Source organism: Phaenicophaeus curvirostris, chromosome 15 (assembly GCF_032191515.1).
Source record: "Phaenicophaeus curvirostris isolate KB17595 chromosome 15, BPBGC_Pcur_1.0, whole genome shotgun sequence".
Taxonomy (NCBI): Eukaryota; Metazoa; Chordata; class Aves; order Cuculiformes; family Cuculidae; genus Phaenicophaeus; species Phaenicophaeus curvirostris.
The window spans coordinates 17,239,465-17,247,735 of NC_091406.1; positions in this window are offsets into that span (position 1 = coordinate 17,239,465).

The following is an 8,271-nucleotide window of genomic DNA, read 5'->3' on the forward strand; positions in this document are numbered from 1 at the left end:
GGTTAATAGTGCAAGGGTAGATGGGCTACCTGAGAGTTCAGGATGTGAAATGAGGCAAATTGCTTTCAACCAGCCCAGCAGGAATGCATAGGGACATTTTTCAGGGCACCCAAAAGGAGTTGGGTATCACAATCCAATTGAAACGCCACAAGTCTTTATGTGATGAACTCCTCCTTTGCACTTTGGAAGAGTCAGAAAGGAACACTAACCTCCCCTAGAACAGCGTTTAGCTGAAAAAAGCAAAGCTCTTAAATTAACACCAGTATGCTTTCACAGTTATTGATGAGAGCTCTCAGTCCTGGCCAGTCAGTTGAAAATATTCACTACCAGAGGGAAAAAATAGCCTTTAAAGCTTCATATTCATAGTCAGAGAGCAAAAGCCAGCGTTGCCAGTGCTACTCCAAGGTCATTCCTGATGGACAGCCAGTTGTGTTCCAGCTCTGTTGTCTCCTGCAAGACTCACTAAAATGTTTCTGCAGTCATAAGACTAGGCTGCGGGAAGTTAATCCTTGTCATCACTCTGTGACTCACCTTGAAGTTTCAATTGGACAAATTATTCCTCGCATCTCCTCTTCAGAAAAATAAACCACTGTGTTGAGTTGTTAGCACAGAATGCCTGCCACGTTCCGGTCTGGGCAGATGGATTATGGCAGTGAGTCATCAAATTGAAAGCACAGGCACGATAGCTAAGATTCACAAAGAAGCCTAAGCCTTATTTATTACGCTGGAGTTAAGTATCTAAATCATTTACACAGCTAAAACCCCTCAGCAGTGTGGCTATCACCTGTGACAGCGTTAGCTCTGCATTATACACTGCAGGAACTTCAGTTTTATGAGATATCGATCGTTGAGCACTAGAATCATAGAACCATGCAGGTTAGAAAAGATGTCCAAGCTCATCCAGTCCAACCATCAGCCAACCACACCATGCCTGCTAAACCACATCCCCGAGTGCTACAGCCACACACTTTCTGAACCCCTCCAGGGATGGAGACTCCTCCCCACCCTGGGCAGTCTCTGCCAGGGCTTCACCACTCTGTCAGTGAGGAAATTTTTCCTAACGTCCAGTCTAAACACTCATGTGATAAACAAAAAATATATGCAGATTAGAAAACAAACAGCAGGCAAAATAACTAAGAAAATTAACTCTCTTGGAGTAAAATAACTGATGTTGGCATCAAACTTGAAAATCACAATGTGTCAAAGACCAAGAGAGACACCTTTATAGTACCAGTCATGCTTTCGGTTAAATTATTTCCTTGAAGAACAGTCTCAGTTTGATGGCTTCATGTTGCTGAATCTGTTTAGATTTGTTTTCTGACAATGTGATTGATCTTACACAGCCCCTCCCCTATCTGTCTTACAACTCACCTCACAAGAGGTTTCAGATCTGCAAAGCTATTTCAAATATTTCCTGCGGTGTGTTGATAAACAAACAATAAACACAAATTTACTTCACTCAAAGTCAGACACCCTGGAGGTTCTGACCATGAATGTTCTTCAGATGCCCAGTACCAGTGGCTCACTCTCTAACACATCACACAGAGAGCATCGCCTGTTCATAGCGCTCCTCCGTTTCTTTAACAGAGTGACACCTCAGGTGACCTCTGAGACAGCTAATGTAAAGGGCTAAAGTCCCTATCAAGGGTTCAGAAGTCACTAGCCATCAGACGTACCAAACAGCCCCTGAAAGTGCCTTGCTCACTACTTATCTCATTGCCAGGGACACCATTTGTCCAGATAAAACATGGAAATTATAAAATGGATATAAAATTAATTACCATTGAACAATCTGAGCAGAATACACCTCTCTCTGCTGCAGACTAATGACTAGATAAGGTAACAGGAGTACAAATGAAGAATATTTTTTAATACATTTTAAACCCAGTGAGGATTCCAAACCCACGCTGACTACTTATTGAATTGGTAGGAAGGTGTTGTTACAGCTACATTTGAGATTATAATACACTTTGACATTAAAACTCAGTAACATTTCAGTTTATCTAATCCTAAAATACTCACCATGGGAGATGCCAAGTCTTTTTTAGTCTGTTGTGTTTCTTTGGCAGGGAAACTAAGAATTTAATTCCATTTCATCAAAGCAAGACCTATCCCTACCATCTGAAGCTGTATGGTTTCATTACATCACAGATCCTAATCCTTGTAGCCCAATAACAGCTCCATCATCCCTTTATTTAGTTACAAATTACCTTTGCTTACACCAAAAATCCATCATAAATTGGATGAAGCCCATCTCATGGAACTGTTTTGCTATTTTCTATGCCACCTTTTCAAACAGCAATGGTCTCCTCATCTCATCGAGAACCCTGTGTGAAACAAGATGTTTGAATTACTTTCTCTAGCCATGGTTCAGAGCTTTTGCTAGCAGAGCAGCCAACTGATTTGATGCAGAAGGGCACAACCAGATCATCACCAACAATAACGTATGCATCCCTGGAACTTAGGGTACACCTTTTGAGAGAAAGACAATGCGTAATGTAAAGAGGCACCATATCCATCACGGCATCACGGCAAGGGGGGCAGGCAGATTTGTTAAAGAACAAACAGCAGCTCCTTTGACCGAGCAGGTGCCATTATCCAGGCCTTCACGCTTGCAATCATTAAAACACTCTTCAAGATCCTTCACATAATATTGTACCTGAGCTGATGGGCATACCCTAATAAATGTAAAGAATATAAAAAGAATTGGTCTGTTTTATCACTGTGATGCTGGAAGATGATTTTCTTCTTTGTTGCTGTAAGAATAATGAACTAGTTTAATTAACTTTTCATTTGAGGTAAAGAAACGCGATTGAAAAATGTAAGAACACTGTAAGCCATCATGCCTGAGACCCCCTCCAAACCCAAATTTTGTCAGAAGGGTACTAAGGAAACTACTCACTGGAAGGAAGCAGAACCTGTGCTTTAAAGCTCCGTCAACAGCACCATCCTGTTCCTTGCCCTTCAGAAAGTAAATCTCCCTTCTGTGCTGAGGATGGTGCAGAGCATCTATTGGAGCAAGTCCAGAGGAGGCCACGGAGATGATCTGAGGGTTGGAGCACCTCCCATTCAAGAACAGACTGAGAGAGTTGGTGTTGTTCAGCCTCAAGAAGAGAAGGCTCTGGGGAGACCTTAGACCAGCTTCCACTACCAAAAGGGGCTCCAGGAAAGCTGGGGAGGGCCTCTTGATCAGGGAATGCAAGGATAGAATGAGCCAAAGTAGTTTTCAGCTGAAGGAGGGGAGATTGAGATGAGATCTTAGGAAGAAACGTTTTCCTGTGAAGGTAATGAGGCCAGGGCCCAGGTTACCTAGAGCAGTGGTGGCTGCCCCATCCCTGGAGGTGTTCAAGGCCAGGTTGGATGGGGCTTGGAGCAACCTGACCCAGTGGGACATGTCCCTGCCCCTCCAGCGGGGTTTGGAACTGGATGGGCTCTAAGGTCCCTTCCAACCAATTCCTATAATTGTAGGATCTGTGACAGCAGCCACTGACAGGTGGCACAATAGCCCTTTCAGGAGGTTAGCTGCTGGTTATGTTAGAATGAACCTCCTCCCAGACCTTCTCTGTGCCCGTATCAGGAACTAACAAAGTAAAGTCCCACATCGCTTGTTAAATATTAAAAGTTTTCATGGAGGGGCTCATGTGGAAAATTAACACTGAAATAGGATCAGAAGCAAATTCAGAACAACCAAAAAGCCAAGATAGACATTATGTTGGATGGACAAGATTCTGAGCAGAGCTTATGACTCATTTCCTTTTCCAGTTGTCCCCATCTCTCTAAAGTTTTCCTTCCAGATTTACCTCTGGAAGGGGCATCTTGAAGACAATACAAACAGAAGCAGAAAGAATGGGGAAAAGTGACCAAAACCAACGCTTGGAGGAAATTTTCTAACAGTGAGCTGAGACAGAAAGGAGGACGAACACTAATAGAAATGTGGGACACAGAGGCAAGAAGGAGGCGTATGAGGAAGCAGGAAGGATTGGCTGTAGCCGAGTGGGACTTGAAAGCAGCAGACATAACGGGCTAGATCCTTAGCCTGTTTAAATTGGCATTGCCTCTTTGACTCAACAGAGCAGCACAATTTACACCAGCTGACGATCTGGCCTGATAGCTGCAGGTTTAAGGATAGACCGTATTCATCACAGGGCTGTAAACCTTCTCCACCCTAGGAAAACAAGAAGCGTAATCTGGTTCCTGAGCTTACCGTAGCCAAGTGGAAAGGTGCCAAACACCTGAATATCCCATATGTGAGGCTCTTTATTTGGGGGAGGGAAAGAAGAAGAGAAAAAAAAAAAGACAATAAAAACAATTTTGCTGCCAAAGAAGTGTCCCTGATGCCTTCCTATAGAGAAATAATGACATCCAGTGGTGAGTAATGTTATTCACAGGGGCTTTACATTAACCTTGACTCAAGAAACCACGGCTCTTACCTGTTCCAAGGAAGGGATCAGTCATTGTGCCCGTGACCCACGTGCTGTGCTGTTCCAGCCCTTGGAGGCTTTAAAACTGTCTTTGCTCCTTTCTATTCTGATAAGCCAAGTACCTCTGCATTTTCCATCATATCCGAAGGCTTGCTCTAGGTCCTTAAAACCTAATGGAGGCTTAATAGTTTGTGAGATAAACACCTCCAGGTGTTAGCAATGTTGTCTTGAGGAGCAACTGAAGGCTTCTCGGCTAGGTAGGAGAGCCAGGGTTTGGAGTGCTAGCAGAGCAGGTTACTGCCTAGCACTCTCCTCCCAGGGCAGTGGTGACTTCTTCACCCTGCTTCACCCGGGTCACAGACTGACAAGCATCTCCAGGCTGTGAGTGAGGTGGAAAAGGTGATTAAGAATACAGCCTCTCATAAACCCCTGCTTCTTACTCTTAGGATAATCTGATACTTGCACAAAATTCTCCTCCTCTTCCCCCCTCCACCCCACCATCCAATAATCCAATACAATTCTGGGCTATGACTGATAGTGCCAGCCTGGAGGCTTTACAAAACTGCCTATTTACGCTGCTTTGTTTTATCTGTCAGCAGAGACAGATGACCTTGTGTTTGTTGGTTTTATTCCATGTCAGCTTGTCTCACACTGCTACCTCAGGGACTAATCCCTCAGCCCCAGTCTATCCAGTCTGATTTGTATTTTCAGCTCCTTTTTGGATTTGGTACTATACGTTGTCATCTATGGTTTATATTTTTAAAAATCACATTTCATTGATCCCTTCCTATGAATTAAGTGCATCATGAGCTTTCTGAAGAGAACAGAAGGAGCACTTAGATAAACTGACAGCTGAGGCCTCAGCAGCAAGGTACTTTATCCAGGAACAATCTCGGAGTAAACCATCGCTCCATCACTACTCTGAGCCACTCTCCAGAACTGGGATGACTTCTTTCCTAAGTTTATCCAGAATCCAGTCTTTATAAGCTTTATTTCTTTTCTACTACCTAGACATCTCATAGGTTGATGTACCTACCACCACCAGGTACACCCGAAGAGGAGGTGGTGCTGGCAAACCTGTTGTATTACTGGGAGATACAATGGAAGACAACCAGGATTTTTTGTGTATAAGCACTTGGGATGAAAACACCTATCTGGTAGACTTTTCAAAAGAAGCTGATACTGGATTCCTTACAGGATTTTGTCACGTAAGCACTTTCAAATTTCCATCGGACACCCAGTGTGATGGTTAAGTGCCTGAACAGCCCAAACCTGCAAGCTTTAAAAGCACACAATTAGGACTAATTCTCCACTCTACTTAGAACCTTCACAGTCAAGACATACCAAGGAGGCACTTAGTGGAGAGAAAACTTTGCTCAAGGGCACACAGCAAAGTCTCAAAATCAGGGCCATTTCTGCTAAATCACATTGCTTGTACCAATTTCTTGTCTAGAGCTTTGGGGGATCCAGACTTCTTAACAGTCTAGTTAAATGGTCCACACTAAAATATTTTCCCTGTTTTATTTTTACTAACTGACCCCTTGCTCTCATATTAGGGAGCAAAGTTAATTTGAGGAGTGGATTAGTTTTCACGGCATCTTTCTTAAACACCTCACTCACTCTCCAACCTTTCCTTCTTCCAAGCTAAACAATTCTCACTTTTGCACTCTAGCCTCAGATGGAAACCCCACCCAGCCTTCTAACCATCTCATGACACGCTTTTGATGGACTTCCAAACCAAAGAGGTTTCCAAACTGAACCTCCAAAATGTTTGAGGTTTCCCCCATCCCTGTATAGTACTTTCCAAGAGCACACTCCCATTGATTCTGGAGGCAGCCTTGAATCAAAACTAACCATAACGCAGTCAGGAACAAGTCTGGCTACTTTTTAATGAGGAAATATGCTCTTGGGAAGTATCATGCAGTGATGGGCAAACCTCAAGCACATTGGAGGTTCTGCTCATAAACCTCTTTGATCTAGAAGTCTCACCCAATGGCAAAAACATGATGATCGTGCATGCACAGAAGAATGTCAACCCTGACATGAGAGAGCGATTATCAGGGCAAGCAGGCAGTAGTCCCCACTACAACCTCATGCTGATGACTGGAGCAGGCCTAAGTTTCAGCAAGGAAAAAAAAAAATTCATTACCAATAATAAAATAAATAATAACCCAGAATCATGCTATTCAAGTTAACAATCACCCCTCCCTTCCCCATCAACTCCCACTGCAGCAGTATCTCTTAGAGCCAGTTCTAACGTTGCTCTCAAATCTGCAGCTGCAGAGAGCCCTGCCAAGCCCCGTTCAGATGCTGGTGGCGCGTTAACTGCTCTTTGTTCCACAGTGACAGAGAACTCAAGCTCTGATGTGATGCACCACCCTTTTTTTATTAATCTAAACTAAACCGTTGAGCTCTGGAAGAACAAATTTGACTTTTGGTGGATGCCACAGTTCTTCCACTGGGACAAGTCCATCTGCAACCCAAAGTCATTCCATTCGCAGCTTCAAGGCTGGCTTTTTATTTTAAGCTGCAGAGCCTCTACATAAAAGACACGTTGTGTTAGGTGGGTGGTAACCAATGCTGCAGAAACAAAGAACTCTGAAACCAAAGTAGAGGGAGAAAACACAACAAGGCACCAGGTGCTCTCTGGGTGTGTGTCTGTCCATCTGCCTGACTCTTTTCCAAGTCCTGCAGGTGAGGACAGAGGTGATTTTCATTCTCACAGGGAAGTTTTGCATTGTGCTGATAAGAGTTATGGAACAGAGAGCCTTTATTTTCCGCTACTAATAGTATTAATTTTCAGAACTTACTCTATTCAAAGTCATTTATTTGTTTGTTACAGTAGACAAGTCCCCAGGACAGCAGACTCTGCTGCTTGGTTTCCCTCAGGCTCCAGGATGAGGATGATTCTTTACACCGCTGTCTCCAAAGAGATACAAGTGATAGACCCTGAGGGGGTCTAATAGACCTGAGAGGTTCAGTGCATCGTTAAAGCACTCTTAAAAGGCTGTTAAGTACAATAAAAACTACCTCTTATTTCTTACAAATTCCAAGCAAACAAGGCGCTGCCGTTTCATAGTCACACACTCTGCCCTGTGTGATGCTCCAGCAACCGTATTAGCAGAGTTGTGACAGGTTGAATCAGGGTTAGGTACCTGCAACCTCGAGAAACAAGGGGAGAGAGTCAGTCCTAAACCTGTTATAAAGATTCTGAGCAAGTGTGAGCAACTGCTCTTATTGTGATGTCCAATTGGGTAATATCTTATTTCTAATTTTAAACATTCAAGAGGAACTTTTTGTTTGGGCTGGCCAGAGAGCCATTGGCAGTTGCCTATGGCTTAATTGCCAGTATGTCAGGAATTCAGGCTGGCATCACCAGTGAGGATGTGTTGTTTCTCAGTGAACTCTCACTTCCCGTCTGCTTCGCTGTCGGCCCATGCGAAAGCCACTGAACAGGAGACTTGCAGGTCATGTGGCTCCGTTCCCAGGCACCACAGGCTCTTGCAAGCTTTCAGCTGTATGTCTGCACGGCTCCTGCTCAGGTGAAAGAGAGGTCACAACCAACCAGAAAACTTCACAAGTATTAGCATTTTTATGTTTTTCCTGATTCTCTGTGTAATATGCGAAGCTGCACAAATAGGCTGGAGAAAATAAGACGTGAACCAAAGTTCACTGTAAGATCCGAAGAGATTTCATTAAGTGTTTATTATCAAGAATATGTTGCCTTTTCATCTCTGATATCTAGTCAGAGTGGGTGCACTACCAAAACAGAAGAAATGCTGCACTCTCATTTATAACTGTACGTTATTTTTTACCTTGGTTAACTAAATCTGATAAACTTAACTCAGCA